Raw genomic sequence first — 19648 nt, forward strand, 5'->3', positions numbered from 1 at the left:
CGTCGGCGATGAGCTCCGCGGCGGCGCGTGCGGGTGAGCTACGTGCAGTCGCTACAGGGCTCGAGAGAGGGAACAGAGAGGGTGGGGAGGTAGCTAGGCTCACGACGGTTGCAACGAAGCTGACGGCGAGGTCCGGGACGGCCTGTTGCGACGGTGACGGCGAAGGGGATCTCCGGCAGTGGTCGACGAAGACGGGGTCGGTGGAGGCGGTGCAGGGCGTGCGAGCGCTCGGGGCTTGGCCTGCTCGACATAGACGACGATGGCGGAGCGAACGGACACGGTGGTGCGGCACGGGGACGATGTAGAGCGCGACTACGACGGCCGTGCGGCTGCGGCGGCGTCGGCCATGGTGTGGGAGAGCGAGGGAGAGGAGCTGGGGAGGAAAGGGCATGTCTGCGAGCTCGGGGGAGGCGTGGGTGACCGACCCAGGGCGGCAGAACAGCGAGGGGAGGAAGCAGGGCGGCGGGCAGCTGCGTGGCGCGTGCTGGTGCCGGCGTCGAGCACCTGGCTGCCTGCCTGCCGAGCCAAGCAGCTCACTGGAGCGGTGGCTGGGCTGGGCCCGCAGGTGGGCTTGCTAGGTGGGCGCCAGGTAAGCCTCTGCTTTGCTTTGTTTTTCTTTTTCTATTTTTCTGTAAGTTTGTGGCTTTATTAAAAATATTTAGGCACTTACAAAAATCCTGAAAATAATCATAGGCTCTGTTTAGATTATTTCCAACAGCCCACACTTATTTCCAGAATTATTTGAGCATTTAAAATATTTTATAGCATTTAAATGCCCAAATGCAAATACTATATGGATTAAGCCAATGACCTTAAGATGTCCTAGAAAAATGTGCACCATTTTTGTCAAAGGTTTTAACCCAAAACAAAAAGGGTGGACTTTTTAGAAGGGCATTTCAGGTTCATTGAAAAAGTTTTTAGTAAACCCTAGTTGTTCCAGGGGGGTGCTGGGGGTTCTATCATCCCCATTTCATCTTTCTGGGAAATTTAAACATGACGCAATCACTCTAATGCATGAATTAGCTAGGGTGTGATATATCACGCGGGTATCATGGAATCGTTCCGATAGATTTGTGACGAGAACATTGTTCTTGGTGCCTCCTGAAATTTAGGGGTTGTGGCAGTGTCCCGGGGAGTTGAGCTCCGAGGTGTTGTCGTCAGAATTTTATCGTTGCAATTCTGGAATACCTGAGTTTCACCGACATCGAAAATCTCTTTTATGCAGTTGTTGGTGAGATAACCTCGACGCCACCCAGTATTGGGGCGGGAGTTCGGGAGTATTGCCATAACTCGTATAACGGATGCTTTTCGAAGGTTGAGGTAAATGGTTTCCGAAGGTTTCTTGGTTATGTGTTGAAGGATGGATACAACTGGATGTAGGATTTGCTAGCTTTGGGTGATATATTATGCTTCCCCTGTATCCCCAACACCTGATTGCATAACCGGGTGAATTTCGGGAGTTTCATAGGTGGGAATTCATGTAGCTCTAGTATTTCTTTCGTGAATATTTGGTTTGTGATTGGGTAATGCTTACCAAGTATTTGTTCTTGTCCGTACCTTGTTGTTTTATTCATCTACCTCTATCTAAGTGGCTTCTCAATTTATGGAAGTGTGACCATTTCAATTGGAATGCATTCGTTCATTCTTGTTCGGATGTTAAGACTATATGTTGCAATTTCGATCCATTTGATTCAGCTTGAATATATGTCTTTCAAGATGCTAACGGATGTCACCCTCTTAAGGATGGCTCCTCCAACGCGTCAGAATCCTGAACCGCCGCCACCACCTCCACCTCTGGAGGCATGGCAAGCTGTGATGGCCGCTACCAATGCCAACACGCAGATGCTTATGCAACTCTTGCAAGAGCGCAACCAAGGGAATCAAGGCCATGGCAATAATCAGAATTAGTTTGCTACACTCAACCAGTTCCTCGCTAACCATCCAAATACCTTCAGTAACTGTGTCGAGGCAACAAACGTTGATGATTGGCTCATGGATATCTGCAAGAATTTCAAGTGCTGCAACGTCAGGCCTGAGGACTTTGTCAAGTTTGCTTCGTTCCAACTCAAAGACCAAGCTGCAGAGTGGTATCAGCAATACAAAGATTCTGGAGGAGGTCATGTGATTACCTGGGATGAATTCCGTCAAGACTTCAAAGCTCACCACATTCCTCTGAGTGTTGTTGAGAGCAAGAATGAGGAGTTCTGCAATCTAAAGCAAGGCAGCTTGTCTATTTACCAGTATAACATCATGTTCCAGAAGCTCGCTCGTTTTGCTAAGCAAGACGTCCCTGACGAGAAGAGCATGATTTATCAGTTCAGAGGTGGCCTCAGAGAATATCTTCAACTAGCTCTCGTGCTTTTTGAGCCGAACAAGTATGATGAGTTCTACAACATGGCACTGAAACAAGAGACTGCTCAGCTCAAGTGCGATGCTTCCAAGAAACGAGTCAGGGATGCAACTCCTTCTTCCTCAACTCAAGTGACAACTAAGCAGCAAAAGTATTGGTTGCCTCCTCCTCCGTTCCATCAGCCTTATCAGCAGAAGAGCAAAGGTGGCAATGGATCTTCCCACCCCCCCAACCCAGGCTTTCAGAACAAGACTTCATCTCATGCTCCAAGATCAAGTGCTCTGTATCACCGTACGCTCTCAGAGGTCACGTGCAACAAGTGTCAGCAAAAGGGTCACTATGCCAACAAATTCTTCAATCAGAGGCGTCTTCCTCATCCTCCTCCTGTGAGATCTGCTAGTACCGCAGTGGTCAAGCATAACCCCAAGTTCACAAAGGTCAACATGATGAGCGCAGCTTAGGCAGAGGACTCGTCAGATGTGATCATGGGTAACCTTCCTATTAACGATATTCCTGCAAAAGTCCTTTTTGATACTGCTGCATCGCATTGTTTCATCTCGAGACCATTTGCATCTAAGCATGAGTTGCTTTTCCAAGTTTTGCCTAGTCCGTTAGCAGTTGTCTCACCGAATAAACGCATGAACGCTAACTCCATGGTTCCGGATGTTACCATCACGATGGGCGACTATAAGTTTTTGTCTTCTCCTAATGTTGTTGGTGACTCGGATATTGATCTTATTCTCGGAATGGACTGGCTTTCTAAGCACAAGGCTCAGCTTGATTGTGCTTCCAGGCAGATTCAATTGACACATTTGTCTGAGGATGTAATCGCTTTTGCCGCTCGTGATGATACCATTCGAATGTTTTCTCTCAATGAGAAGGGCGAGTTGGATCCCATCTCTCAGATTCCACTCGTTTGTGAATATCAAGACGTCTTTCCAGAAGAGCTTCCAGGAATGCCTCCTCACCGGCCATTTGAATTCATCATCGATCTTGAGCTTGGCACGGAACCTGTTTGCAAACGTCCTTACAAGCATGGACCTGAAGAGTTGAAGGAGCTCAAGAAGCAACTCGATATTCAAGAGCGTATGGGTCTCATCCGACAAAGTTCTTCTCCATGGGGTTGTGGTGTTCTTTTCATCAAGAAGAAGGATGGAATGGACTGACTTTGTGTCGACTACCGTCCATTGAACAAGAAGACCATAAAGAACAAGTACCCACTTCCCAACATCAATGAGCTTTTCGAACAAGTCAATGGTGCTCAAGTATTCTCCAAGCTTGACCTCCGTATGGGCTATCATCAGATTCGCATTCGTGAAGAAGATATACCCAAGACAACATTCAGAACAAGCTATGGTTCATATGAATACATTGTCATGTCTTTCGGCCTCGTCAATGCTCCTCCAACATTCTCTCGCATGATGAACTTCATCTTCAACGCCTACAGAAATGACTTCGTCTTGGTCTACCTCGATGACATTTTGGTCTTTTCAAAGAACAAGGAGGATCATGCCAAGCATTTGAGATTGGTGCTGGATAAACTCAGAGAACATTAGCTCTATGCGAAGTTTTCAAAGTGCGAGTTTTGGCTCGATGAGGTTCTCTACCTTGGGCATATCTTCTCCGCCAAGGGCATAGTTGTTAATCCTGAGAAGGTGTCTACAATCGTGAATTGGGAACCGCCTCAGAACGTGAAGCAACTCCGCAGCTTCCTTGGGCTTGCAAGCTATTGTCGAAGGTTCATTGAGAACTTCTCCAAGATCGCGAAGCCTCTTTCCAACCTCCTCCAGAAGCATGTGAAGTTTGTCTGGTCGCCTGAATGTTGACATCGCTTTCAACACCCTCAAAGAGAAGTTAGTCACATCTCCAGTTCTGACTCCTCCTGATGAATCCAAACCATTCGACGTTTTCTGTGATGCTTCCCTTCAAGGTCTTGGTGCAGTGTTGATGCAAGAGAAGAAAGTTGTGGCCTATACCTCTCGCCAGTTGAAGCCCAATGAAAAGAACTACCCCACTCATGACCTCGAGTTGGCGGCAGTTGTCCATGCTCTTTTAACATGGAGACATCTCTTGTTGGGAAGGAAAGTGGACATCTTCACTGATCATAAGAGTCTCAAGTACATCTTCACTCAGCCAAACCTCAACCTCAGGCAGAATCGTTGGGTCGAAATGATTCAAGAGTATAATCCGAGTAGTGAATATACTCTAGGCAAGGCCAATGTAATTGCTGACGCATTGAGCAGGAAGGCTTACTGCAATAGTTTGATCATCAAGCCCTATCAACCGGAGCTTTGTGAAGCTTTCCGCAAACTTAATCTCCAAGTTGTTCCTCAAGGATTCCTTGCCAACCTCCAAGTCTCTCCTACTTTGGAAGATCAGATTCGTGAGGCTCAACTTCTTGATGCCATGGTGAAGAAGGTGAAGATTGGGATTGCCAAGAGTCAACCCAAGTACAAGTGCTATCATCTTGATGACAAGGATACTCTATTCTTCGAGGATCGCATTGTTGTTCCTAAAGGTGACCTTCGTAAAGTCATTATGAACGAGGCTCACAATTCACTCCTCTCTATTCACCCTGGAACTACAAAGATGTACCATGACCTCAAGCAGTCGTATTGGTGGACTCGAATGAAGTGCGAGATTGCTCAATTCGTGAACGAATGTGATGTCTGTAGAAGAGTGAAAGCAGAACACCAACGGCCAGCTGGTCTCTTTCAACCTCATGCCATTCCAGAATGGAAGTTTGATCATATTGAGATGGACTTCGTGACTGGATTTCCCAAGTCCAAGCGTGGCAATGATGCTATCTTTGTTCTCATCGACAAACTCAGTAAAGTGGATCATTTTCTTCCTATCAAAGAATCTATCACAGCAGCTCAGTTGGCAGAGATATATACCTCCAGGATTGTCTCTCTGCACGGCATTCTGTAGTTGATATCTTCAGATCGTGGGAGCATCTTCACCTCCAAGTTCTGGGATTCTTTTCAAAAGGCCATGGGCACCAACGTTCGCTTCAGCACATCCTTTCATCCTCAAACCAGTGGCCAAGTTGAGCGAGTCAATCAAATTCTTGAAGATATGCTCAGGGCATGTGTCATTTCTTTCGGTATGAAGTGGGAAGATTGTCTTCCATATGCCGAGTTCTCCTACAACAACAGCTTCCAAGCGAGTTCAGGCAAGGCCCCATTCGAGATTCTCTATGGCAGAAAGTGCCGTACTCCTCTAAACTGGTCAGAGACTGGTGAACGCCAACTTCTTGGCAATGACTTGATCACAGAGGCTGAAGAAATGTACAAAGTCATTCATGAAAATCTAAAATCTGCGCAATCGCGCCAGAAGAGTTACTATGATAGCAAACATCGTGACTTGGCTTTTGAGATCGGAGACCATGTCTACCTCCGTGTCTCTCCAATGAAAGGTACTCGTCGCTTCGGTATCAAAGGGAAGCTTGCCCCAAGATACGTGGGTCCTTTCAAGATCATCGGCAAAAGAGGCGATCTCGCCTATCAACTTGAGCTTCCATCCAACTTTGCAAACATGCACGACGTGTTTCATCTGTCTCAGCTTCGCAAGTGTTTCAAGACTCCAGACCGCACCGTCAACTTCGAAGAGATTGATCTCCAAGAAGACATGTCTTATCATGAGCACCCTGTTGCTATTCTTGAAGAAACTAAGCGCAAGACTCGCAACAAGTCTATCAAATTCCTGAAAGTGAAGTGGTCACATCATTCCGACCATGAAGCCACCTGGGAATGCGAGGACCACCTCCATTCTGAGTACCCAGAGTTTTTCTAGTCCTAGATCTCGGGACGAGATCCTTTCGTAGTGGTGGAGTGTTGTAACACCCCGTATGTAACCTTCCATATTTGTATTCCAACTCTTGCCATTTCCGGCACTAAGTTATGATATTTCCTTGTTGTCGGGTTTTCATCTTCATGTTGCTTTTCTCTTTGTCATGCATCTCATATCATGTCATCATGTGCATCGCATTTGCATACGTGTTCGTCTCATGCATCCGAGCATTTTCCCCGTTGTCCGTTTTGCATTCCGGCGCTCATATGTCCTCCGGTGTCCCCTTTTACCTCTTTTCGTGTGCGAGTGTTAAACATTCTCGGATTGGACCGAGACTTGCCAAGCGGCCTCGGTTTACTACCGGTAGACCGCCTGTCAAGTTTCGTGCCATTTGGACTTCGTTTGATACTCCAACAGTTAACCGAGGAACCATAAAGGCCTCGTGTGTGTTGCAGCCCAACACCTCTCCAAAGTGGCCCAAAACCCACCTAAAACCCCTCCATCATCTAGGTCATTCGGTCACGATCGCGTGGCTACAAACCGTGTTCAATTTGGAGCCTCCTAGCTCCCTCTACCTATAAACATAGACCCCCTCCGAAATTTCCGGATCCCTAACCCTAGCCCCGCTTCCTCTCCGCCGCCGGACGAAAACCGGCCGGCCGAACGTGTCCGTTTTCGCCGTCCGCCGCCACGTGTCGCTCCTTGACAGGGCGAGTCGCCTCGCCCACTTCGCCACCCGTCCGGCCCGCCGAATCCCACCGCGGGCCCTCCACGAGCCCGCGCACGCGCCCCGCCGCCCGCGTCGACCGCCGCCTCGCGCCGCCACCTCACCGCCCGCGCCGCCCTGCTCCGCCTTCGCCGTCGCACCGGCGACCGCCACCTCGCCGCCCGGTCGCCACTACTCCTCCCGCCATCCACTGTGCTCCTCCATCGCCGACCCCGCTCCGCCTCAACCGCGCCGCCCCGGCGCCGACCGCCCCGCGCCGGCGCCGACCTCGCCCCGCCTCCTCCTCTCTGACAAGACTCCGGCGAGTTCTGGCCTGACTCCAGCGAGCTCGAGTTCGTCTTCGGGAAGCGTGCAGATCCAGATCCAGATCCGTTAGGGTTGACTTTTGCCCTAGTTTTAGTAATTTTTAGCATTTTTCATCATGCCATAACTTTGCATCCGTGGCTCCGTTTTGGGCGTGTAGCATATCAAATTGTTCGTCTCGACGAGTACTTCATTTCATCTCATTGCACCATGTTCATTTGAGTTCATCTTAATGCCCTAAATGCTGTTGCTAGAGTGATATGTAATGTTAGTTTCAGATTTTTATCAGTAATTGGACATTTGTCATTTTTCCCATGATTGATGTGTGCCTCCTATGAACTTGAGCCCTACATGTGTTTTGTAGTATGCCATGCCATCTTTACAAGGGTGTATGCCATGCATTTTTGTGATATCTGTGGTGACTAGCACAACCATGCAAAGTAGCTCTCGTAATGTTGCTGATTTCAGGGACTTAGAAATCTTCCAAGTCTTTTCCCTGATTATATTTTTATGCCATGTATTCTTGTTGCTACAGAGTGATCCATGCCTCTTTTGAGCATGTTCAGTATGGAGCATTTTGAGATATTGTTATGCTCTATCCATCCATGTCTTTGTTTGCAATTATGGAGCAACCTAGCTTGACTCAATCGAACTCTACTTTTGCTATAAAATGTTCCTAGCAGATTGTTTACATGTTAAGCGATTTTGCCGAGGTTGTTGTAGTTGATCCATGCATGCTATGAGGTTGTTCTTGCCATGTTTAGCTTCTATGCCATGTCTACTTGCTGGGTGTATGATTAGTTTGTCATGCCATGCCTTGTAGCATCGAGCTCGTAAACATGCCTACGTGAATCTGTTTTGCCATGTTCCAATTTTCTTCTAAGTCTGAATCTGTTAATGAAAGTTGCTATGTTCACATGGTTGCCATTGTATTTTCTGATCCCTTTTGGCTTATGGTCAGTCAGGGACTTTTGTTGTATTCTTCGAGTAGCTTCATTCCATGCTTTGCTTTGCCATGATATGTTCCTCTAGCATGTTGTTATCTTGCTCTAAACATTGCTTCCTGATGTTAAATTCCTGACATGTTATTTTCACTAAGTCTGTAACCTGATATCTTTAGCACTTTTGACATGCTGGTTTGAACATGCTATTGAGTGAATTAGCCGTAGCTTAGTGTTCATCATTTGTCAAGCATCTTGAGTGGATCACTGCCATGTGATTTTTTGTCATGTTAGAGTGCAGTAGCTTGTTGTTCTTGATGCATTTAGATGGCCTCGTGCTGTTAATCGTAGATCGGTGCCATATTTATTTTGCTTTTCATTTGCAAACCGTGCATCCGGTTCCGGTGATCCTTATATCGATTTCGACCGAAATCGACTCATCTTTCCAGTGGCACTCTCGGTTTTCCAAGTTGAGGCCTGGTTCAATCTTTCTTTTCCGAAACATGCATATGCATCGCGTATTACATCCCGCATATCATGACATGTTCTGCATCATGTTGCCTGCGCATTGCACCATGGTTGATTGTGTCTCCCTTTGCTTGTGTTCTTGCTTGGGTAGAGCCGGGAGACGAGTACGTGATCGAGGAACCCGTTGAGTACGCTTACGAGGATCAAGCTAACGTCAACTCGGAGAACTTTGTAGGCAAGATGACCATACCCTCGAAATCACTTCTATCTTTGCTTGCTAGATGATCACTCTATTGCTATGCCTATGCTATGATACCTACCACATGCTTTATCATGCCTCCCGTATTGTCATGTCAAACCTCTAACCCACCGTGTCCTAGCAAACCGTTGTTTGGCTATGTTACCGCTTTGCTCAGCCCCTCTTATAACCTTTCTAGTTGCAGGTGAAGATTGGAGTTTGTTCATTGTTGGAACATGTTTATTGTTGGGATATCACTATTATATCTTGTCTACTTTAATGCATCTATATACTTTGTAAAGGGTGGAAGGCTCGGCCTTATGCCTGGTGTTTTGTTCCACTCGTGCCGCCCTAGTTTCTCTCATACTAGTGGTATGTTCATTGATTTTGCGTTCCTTACACGGTTGGGTTATAAATGGAACCCCTTGACAGTTCGCCTTGAATAAAACTCCTCCAGCAAAGCCCAACATTGGTTTTACCATTTGCCACATAGCCTCTTTTTCCCTTGGGTTCCGCGGACTCAAGGGTCATCTTTATTTTAAACCCTCGGGCCAGTGCTCCTCTGAGTGTTGGTTCAACCTGTCAGCTGCCGGTGGCCACCAGGGGCAACTCTGGGCTGGCCTACCGGAACCTTGGACAATCCGGTGTGCCCTGAGAACGAGATATGTTCAGCTCCTATCGGGATTTGTCGGCACATTAGGGTGGCTTTGCTGGTTTAGTTTTACCATTGTCGAGATGTCTTGTAACCGGGATTCCGAGTCTAATCGGGTTGTCTTGGGAGAAGGAATATCCTTCGTTGACTGTGAGAGCTTGTGATGAGCTAAGTTGGGACACCCCTGCAGGGATTTGAACTTTTGAAAGTCGTGCCCGCGGTTATGGGCAGATGGGAATTTGTTAATGTCCGGTTGTAGAAAACCTGAAACTTTAATTAAAATTAATCAACAGAGTGTGTGGCCGTGATGGTCTCTTTTCGGCGGAGTCCGGGAAGAGAACACGGTCTCGGGTTATGCTTGAACGTAGGTTGTTCTAGGATCACTTCTTGATCATAGTTTCTCGAACGTGCCTTGCCTCTCTCTTCTCGCTCTCATTTGCGTATGTTAGCCACCATATATGCTAGTGCTTGCTGCAGCTCCACCTCATACCTTTTACCTACCTATAAGCTTAAATAGTCTTGATCGTGAGGGTGTGAGATTGCTGAGTCCCCGTGACTCACATATTATTTCCAAAACCAGATGCAGGGACCGATGATACCGCTCCAGGAGATTTGACTGAGCTCAAGTGGGATTTCGATGAGGACTCAGGACGATACTATGTTTCCTTTCCAGACGATCAGTAGTGGAGCCCAGTTGGGGCGATCGGGGACATTATGCATTTGGGGTTGTCTTTATTTTGGTTCCATAGTCGGACCTTGATTGTATCTGGATGATTGTAATGTTATATTTATGCATTGTGTGACGTGGCGATTGTAAGCTAACTATGTACCTCTTTTCTTATTTAGTACATGGGTTGTGTGAAGATTACCCCACTTGCGACATTGCTTACAATGCGGTTATGCCTCTAAGTCGTGCTTCGACACGTGGGAGATATAGCCACATCGTGGGCGTTACAGAAAGAAAGAGTGAGACAGTCTCGAGGGAGTAACCTAGATAGACAACGTGTGTGCGTGTGCACGAGAGGTTGGGGGGATAGATAGGCAATGCATGTATTTAGCGCGAGAGGGTGAGAGGGAGAGGGAGAGAGAGAGCTCGGCATGGGGTGCAATGGCGGGTGTGTGAGGTAAATACATTTCGTAACAGAGTGGAAAAACGGGGTCGTGGTGTTGAGAGAGTTAGAGATCAAAACATGGAGAGAAAGAATGGATGTGTGTTGGAAACCGATAGCTTCCTAAGGTGGTTCGGAGAGGAAGATTGAGCGATACATGAAGTATGTAGCGTGTGTGCGGGGGGGGGGGGAGGGGGGGCTAAAAACAACATTTGAATGTAGATAGTACGAGACTTAATATCAATGTTTCAGTTCGGTGTACATTGTAAGATTTGAACTGAGGACCATGCATATGGGTAATTATTTCGAATTCGTGCCGCACTAGGTTTCGAAAAGTTGACATTGACTCGATTTGTTATGCTATTTTATAGGTCATATGTTTGAATCCATCCAAAAGTTTTCTCACTACCATCGTGTTCATCATATACATATGAATTTGTATTAAAAAAGTAGCATGGATACAGTGAAATGCGAAATCCACATTAGAATTGGAGATCGCTATGTGACATACACTCTAGTTCAAATAACTAATTATGTGACACACACTCTAATCCACGTTAGTGTGGATACTGTTTTTTTTCAAATAACTCCTCATTAATTAATTTATAGTATCTCATTTCCAATGACTAATTATTGCAAGGAAAACACGGCCATGGTAATACATACAGATTCGTTTGCAAATGAAAGAAGATTCGTTTGCATTCTCAAATGTAGGCGCACCAGGGTCATGTCGTGGTGGTCGTGTGTGTCGGACGGACGCGTAGCACCCAGCCACCCACCCCCCAAAAAAAGGACGACGACAAAATAAGTTTGTGCTTCCATGTTTCGGATTGAAATATCTGGCGGCCCCAATTCCAGCCCTGCAAAATCTCCCTTCTTCACCGTCCCCTTCCGCGCGCAGATTGCTCAAATCCCTAATTCGCCGCCAACCCAAGAAAAGTTCGAATCGCCCCTCGTCTTGTCTCTTTCCCCACCTCTGTGCCGGACGACGACGATGAAGATGACGGTTGTGCTTCACCACCGCACCGGAGCTACCTCATCTATGCCCGCGTCCACCGCACCGGGTGGTCCACCGGCAACGTCGGCCGCCGCAACCGACGTGCCTCACAGACACCGACTTCCACCGCATCAGGTGCGCTTCCCCGATGCCGTCTCCCAGCTCACCGGGGCTACTTCACCGAGCACATCGTCACGCCTCCGCCCCCCGAGGCCGCTGGGGCTTCACCAACGGTCTCGTCCACCGCATCGTAGCACTCTGCTGCCACTCAAGATCTGCATACGTGCACGGCCAGCGAACGCCAGCGCATCACCCTCAACGGCTCTGAAGTGACCTGCACTCTAGCTAGGCGAGCATGCCCAAACGCTGGCCCGAACTAGGTATCCACACATCACTCCCTTGTGCACTATTCCGATGGTGTTTGGGTATCCTTTCACTGCTCTCTTAGCTTACACGCCTATCCAACTTTGACTTTAACTCTTATTTCTTCTGGAGATATCATCTGAAACAAGCAAATCTATTTTTTAGCGAAGCATGATGGCGCTATGGGATCTGGTACACATCCTGCACACCCGTATAACCTTGTAAGTATCTGTCCTCCGGTACAACAGCAAGGTTGATTCCTCTTATTTGATCATCCATTCGTCGTGTCAAAAAATGCAGAGGGGGATGCAAGGAGCACAAGGCCTGCACATCCAAGAAAGTGGTAACATGGACTTGTACATGGAACATCCCAAGCGCAAGCATTGCTGCAGTGAGCCTGTACAACGAGCTAGCGTAAGTCCCTGCATTTCGTTTAATTCGTACTGGCATTCATGTATGATTTGTGTGCAGTGGCGGATCCACGAATTCAAGTTACCAAGGGCGGACATTTAACTTAAAAAATACAAAGGCACTTGCACTTCGGAAATCAACATAACTTGAGAAATGTGAAGCTACATGCACTTTGAAAACCAGCTAATGATCCAAAGTAGTTCAAATTATAAACACTAAATGATGCAAGCACCAAAAAACACAAAATGCAACATGGTGTACAAGGACTACAAACATGGTTTGTACCTTCTTGAATTATTCGTCCTCTGGCTGAAAATATCGAAGTGTAATTGCACCTATAACCAGTGTGCAAACTGCATATCAATATATCTCTCCTGCACAAGTATGCCAATAGTTTCAAACAATAGATTAGAAAAGTATTTATGCTACGTTGTCATGATACGGGAACTTTCTGGTAGATGGCCTCGACGTTTCCTCAAGCCATGAAAATGCACTATAATTTGCTTGTTATCAATGCCTGCAAATCTCTATGTCTCTCTCAACATAGCAGATCATCATTAGACACTAAATCCTTCAATGGGAGCTTGCAAAATGCTTGCATTAGATGCCTCATTAGACATTATATGTTCATCACCAGGAGCATGTGAAATGTTTGCATGAAATCCTTCATTACCAGTCTATTCATTAGACACTTCAGGCTCAAGAACAACATGAGCTTGGATGTTTGCACCGGAAACTTGATTAGATACATCAGATTCAGTCAGTTCAGTATTGATTGGGGGAGTTATAAAATAAGTAGAAATTGGTTTCATTTTCTCATAGATTCCCTACATACAATCAGTTTTACAACACCTTCAGGTTTAACTATTGGCCTGAAATTGAAGAGTTGAATTAGATATAATCAGGGATGTGATGTACCTGCTCGTTGCGCATGCTACTCTTGCAAGCTGCGACTGTCTGTTTGCGCAAGCTCAATGCCATGCCCGTACTGCCGTCGCTGCCTCTCACGCAGGCTACACCTAGGGTTGGATCTTCATCTTCTTGTCCTTTCGTTCTCTTGAAGCCCGGCGACAGCCCTCCAATGAGGGCGCGAGGAAGTGTTGTGTCGGTCTGTCCAGCGGCGGCTAGGTTAGGAGCATACCAGACTGGAGGCTGGAGCGGATGAATTGGGATTTTTCCTGCTGTCGATCGATATGGGAGGCGCTCGTTTGGGCCGCGAGCCTGCTATAGGGCCTGCCTTGCACTTATGTTATTGGCCTATCCAAATTGAAACTTTTTTCTTTATTCTTTACATTGCCTGCTCATGTGTTGGGACGAACAAAACTAGCCTGGGCCAACCTAGACGACTCAAACTAGGTGCACACTTTCGAGCCACCCGAGGCGGCCGCCCATACCAGCCCCTATGGCGGCGTCGCCCCTTTTTGCGTGTATGATAGGGGTAGTGAAAAATATTCCAGTGGCGCTTTTGGTTTACCCACAGAATGGTTGAATTGCTTGTTCCTATGAACTGAGTTCGCCAATAATGTGAAGGATGCCAGTCTTTTCATCGTATTGTAGATTGCTTAGATCTCGATATGCCAAAAGTAATCCCATGAAATATACAGTAAAAGTTAGTGTGATGTGTGTGGCTACAACTAGTCTGACTACACATCCTCATATAACATATCAAGGACGCACCATCTTACTAGATTTACCATTCCACTTACCAATGCAGTGTGGGAAGAAAGAAGTATTGGTACTGTGTATCCAAGCAATTGATGCCATGGACTCCTTCGTACAACCTTGTAAGCGAAAAATAAGTTGCAGTGTGCCTATACAAAGAACTAGCGTAAGTTCAGTTACCTGCTTCTCGGAATTTTAGTGAGCCACTTATTGCAAAATTGTTCAATTACATTGCTTGGCTTAATTTAGTTTTCTACTGATTACATAATGCCACGGCCTGTTAATCCTATTATAGACTGCACCTATCTATGTGTTTCATACTTACTGTTAAGAATTACATGTTTGCCTGAACTTAAATAGCTTCTTGTTTGTTTAACTGCTTTGCTGCTACAACAACGGGTTACAATGATGTCAATAACTACTTTTTTGGCATTGAATTGAAACTCTTTAATTCCTTGTTTGTTTAACTGGTTTGTTGTTATAACTCCCAGTTGAGATGTTTTGCTAACTTCAACTTTTCTGAATCCAATCGGAACTTTAATGGCAAAATAGGTTAGCCCAAGATCAAAGAGCGAGGTCACCATGGACATTGTATCATCCCACAGCAGTGGCACCGGCCCAATCGTGCATTATGAATTGCCAACTGCTGATGCTCTAGAGGCTAAACTAGTGGTAGAAAGAGATTCGGCTGCTGCACTTAGAGATGAAGTTGACATGTTGAGGAAGCAGACAACACAATCAGTAGCAGTACTCAAGACAACCATTAAATATTTGGTGGATTTCAAAACGAAGCAAGTGAGACTGGCCACATTGTTAAGGTCCTGAAGGAAAAAAGGAAATTAAATTCCCACTTGGTAAATCATAGGTGAAATGTTCTTTCGGTCATTGAATAACCTTTGTGTTGTTTGTTCATGTAATCAATCAAACCATTTGTTTTAGAGATCATGTAATAATTGTTTTTTGTTTTTTGTTTTTTGGTTTGTAATTTCATTTTAGCACAAATCTGTATTAATTGATAAGACTCGGAGACATTTCATTTTGATTGTTGTGCTAGACCTACAAATATGCCAATCGGGCTGAATGTGCATTCAACAATAATAGTAGTATAGATGGACCATAAGTGGCACACATCGGAAAGGGCCAAGATGCTGCAGTAGCTTGGTTAAAAAAAGATGCTGTTGTAGCAAAGAAAAGTACAGCGGCCTGGCTTATGTATGTTAGTTGATATTATTGAGCCATATACTCTATAATTGTTTATATGTCTGTTAGTTCTATACATTCTTGGTTGATTCACTCAGTATTTGAATCTTGATACATTGCTTGTGTACATATCTAAATGGGAGTACACATTATGTTGCGTGTGACATTTGAGTTGGACATGAAGTGTTCCAAATATTCGAATTCACCTTAAACTAGATTCTAGCTTCTGAATTTGAGTATCGGCATTTGTAAACCATATTCATATATGACAGTGGAATACATCTTTTTTGTCATTTTGAAGATATATAAAAACACATAGAATGATTTATAAAGATTTGTGTAGGAATACAAAATGGATTCGAATTTAGTTGCCAGGGTAAACGTGGATGCTTATTGTCCCAAAATATGATTTATAAAGATTCGTATAGGAATACAAAATGGATTCGAATTTAGTTGCCAGGGTAAATGTGGATGCTTATTGTCCCCAAATTCGAAAGAAGCGGCAAAATGTCCACTACCACGTCGGCTGCCCGAAGCCAAGTGTTTGGGAGACAGAAATTACTGTCTACCCATTACACGGACAATCCGTCGGCCCGATTTCCACTGCTCTAAATAGGGGTGGGATAGTAACTTCAATAAGACGTGACACGACCGCCTCTGAGACCATTCCGACATGGTGGGCGCCAAACATGGGCGGGAAAACACATTTGATTCAAGCTCGTCCGAAAGACCTCTGTTTCACCCTCCATTTCCCCATTCATACACTGTGGGCGGCAAAACAAACTCGACTCAGCTGAAATCGATGCAGGCAAATATTTTCAATAGGGGCAGGTTTGTAACTTCACTCAGACATGACACAACTGCCCTACCTGTCAGCCCCATTCATACACCGTGGGCGCCAACCATGGGCGCCAACCACCCTCTCCTCGCCCGAAATCGCTCTGGGCAAATATTGGTGAGATGCGAGATTACCGTCGTATCCCCAACCGACGAGACATCCAAATTTTAAACGAGGGCTAAGTTCTTAACTTTCCCATATTTCAGACGGGCGCGTCCCAAAAACATGGTTCCCCGTACCTCTCCCTCCATTTTCCTATTCATACACAGTCCGCGCTAGAAGACCATCCCCACATCGCCGCCGTCCTCCACCACATCCATCGCCGCCGTCCTCCACCACATCCATCGCCACCATCCTCCACCATTCCGGAGCGCCTACCAAGACCGCGTCATCCACTGCTAGAGATGGACGTTTTTCATCCACGACGACAGACCAAGAGCCTTGCATCACGTCCTCTCGCTTCATCGGCGCCATCGTCCTCTTTGCCAGGGCCGCTCACATGACCTTATCTTCCACCGCAACGGGACTTATCCCCTGATGCACCAGCCTACCATCACAGATCTCCTTCAACGCCACCGACAGCCATCGCACCCCTGATGCCTACACGGCGCCGCAAGAGAGGTGGTACTTCATATCTCCTTAAATTTTTGATCTCAACCATAAAATAGATCTTAACTTGGTTACTCTACTTCCTTTTCAGCTCTTAGAATTTAGTTCTTAGTTCGAAGCAAACAATGGCTTCTAAATATCATTTCTATGGTTTCCCCCTTTTATGATCACTATACGATCAGAATGCGTGCTTCGTGTCATAATAGCACTGCTCGACCCATCAAGCTAAACACGCTTAGTTGTTCAAATATGAATATGATATTATTAAAACAGATTTGTTTAATTGATCAGCTAAATGTTCCTAAATTAGTTTTGAAAATGCATGTTCGCCGCTCGGGTGTGTATCTCTACAGGGTGCCCATGGTGGGTCGGCCCACCCTGGGATTTTGGGTCGTCCCAAGCCCCGATTCCCCTCTGTTCTGCTGCACGCTTCAGATCTCTACTCGCCCCCAGCCGCCTGCCTCGCCGGTGACTTGCCGTCCCCGGACGGCATGACTCTAGGAGGAGACGCTGGACTAACAGGAGGTCAGGAGCCGCTCGCCCAACAGCGTCACCACTGCCGGGTGTGCCGCCGTGCCTACCTTCCCAGTCCGTTCAGGGCTCAGGCATGCATCACCCACTAAGACAACCCGATTTATCCGGAGATAAGTCCTCAACACTCAGCAGCCACTCCTCATCACCCATTTTCTAACTGATTCATTACTCATTACGCAGGACTGTCATTAGGGTTTGTTGTGCGCTCAGTGCTACCTACACTTAATGGTTCAGATGTATTTCAGTAATCTTTAGTACCTGTAAAGTTCATAGGGTTCTCAAAATTCCGGCCCTAGGAACAGACACTAGTTATTTTGGATTGTTGGTCGTAGTGACATTGACCTAGATTACTACTGCAAGCCAAGTTTGTTGAAAATTTTACTTGTCTTTCTTACTCATTCGATATATTATCTAATTATTCACGTCGATTAGTTGCAAACAATAAGTTCTAGAAAAACTTCTTGATTCATATTTTGGACGGTCTCTTACTGCAGTTATAATTCTGCATACTTGTCCTAGTGAGCTCACAAGTAAATGATTGATTCACTACATCTATGCTTGCCTTGTCATATTTGTTGTCAATATTTTTTAGGGTGGGCCACCCTGTTTCTAAATACTGCAACCGTAGACATGAGTGAATAGTATTTCTCTGTGTGATCTCTTCCATCATGTGTGGGCAAGGAACACTGCATTGCATAGAAAGAACGTGTCATTTCCAGCTTTTACATAGGCTTCGATCTTTTACATGGAATACAATCTGCCTACTTGCTTTGTGTCGCACTACCAACACTCCACCCTTGAAGCTAAACATTATGCCACTCATAATTCCTTAGTTTATTTGTTCAAATATGAATTTCATATAATTCTAATGTTCCTACTTCAGTTTTGAAATGTGTGTCTGCTTGTTAGAGACATAAGTGGTTTGTTTTTCTATGTGTGGTCTGGTCAGCACGGTTGGGGGTGAACATTGCATATGCATGGGTTTATAGGGAGACACTCTTTGAGTTGAATCCGCAATGCATTCCATAGATAATCTGACTACTTTTATATTTTCATGAATCGTAGATTCTGAACAGCATCATAATGATTATGAGCTTGCGCGCATTAAAATAATAAAGGAGAACAATGCCATGGCTGTCAAACTTGGCATTAAGGGACTGAAATCAAGTCTGGATGCAATGCAATGCAAACGCTCTCCACCTACAGATTCATGCTCGGAATATGATCCTAACAGTGATTCTGAGCTAAAGGGAGACCTAAGTCAATGTAGCTCCCTAGTGGAGGAGTCAGAGGAAGATGCCCTATCATATTCACCCATCAAGGTGCTTGCTCTAACTTTCCAAGGTTATATTTGTCGCACATATCTTGCAACTGATGCTTTGCATTGCTTCTAGTTTCTTGAACTGCCATTAGCTTAGTTTACACATCGTGTATGTGAATACGGCATGCCTATCCATTTTCAGTACATATTCCATCTGTCATCATACCATATTTATCCATTCAAATGATGTTCTTGTGTATCAGACGTTCAAAAGGAAGAGGGTGATTGCTGATCGTGGAGGAGCACAAGCAAAGTTTTTGGAAAAGGTAGTGGCACCTGATAAATCAAATAGCCCATTAGGTGTAGTTGCAATATCACCTAACCCACAAAACACCCCAAGTCTAGCAGACTCTAGCCCTACTACATTGGTCATTTCTGATGCCCTAACTCAGCAGACCCCAACTGCAGCAAACATTATGATTATGCCAGTTGACATAGCACCAGCTCTACGACGCAAAACCCCCATTCTAGCAAAGAGTACACCAAATCCAGTTGCCAAATCCCTTTTCGAACCAGAGAGAGCCCCAATTGCAGAAAATAGGACCCCTGTTCCATTTCTTCCCAGTTTAGAAGACAAAGCTTATATTGTTGTCAGGAACTTTGTGCGCATCTTTCCTTCATGGAAAGATTATACCGCAGACACAGAACAATTTCCAGTCTTCCTCCGCAACTTACGTGTAAGTAATGTACTAATGTTATTCATGGTCATTACTGCATATGTTTCTGCTAATAGAAGACACAAGATTTCATTCTTTTAAATGGGCGAGGACCAAACTAGATTGTGAAGACGAGCAAGGGTTGGCTGCGCTTTTCAAGCACTCGTTGATGAAGTATCGTTCCTACCTGAGGCAAGCGCACTTCGATGGCAAGCCTCTAAATGAAATTTCTGTAAAGTCTCCGATGCTACATTTATCCGACGGTGACTAGAATAATCTTGTTACACATTGGTCTCAGCCGCAGCGTAAGGTACTATCTATGATGTCACATCACAATTTGTACTACATTTCTGCATTTGCCTTAATGTCCCACTTGTATGTAAACTGTTAGCACAAGAACATTCGTTCTCAAGGGACCACAGAATCTCGCAACTATACTGCACACTGCATTGCTCTTGTGAGTACCTCTTGCCCTGT

This window comes from Triticum urartu, chromosome 7, assembly GCF_003073215.2.
Source record: "Triticum urartu cultivar G1812 chromosome 7, Tu2.1, whole genome shotgun sequence".
NCBI lineage: Eukaryota > Viridiplantae > Streptophyta > Magnoliopsida > Poales > Poaceae > Triticum > Triticum urartu.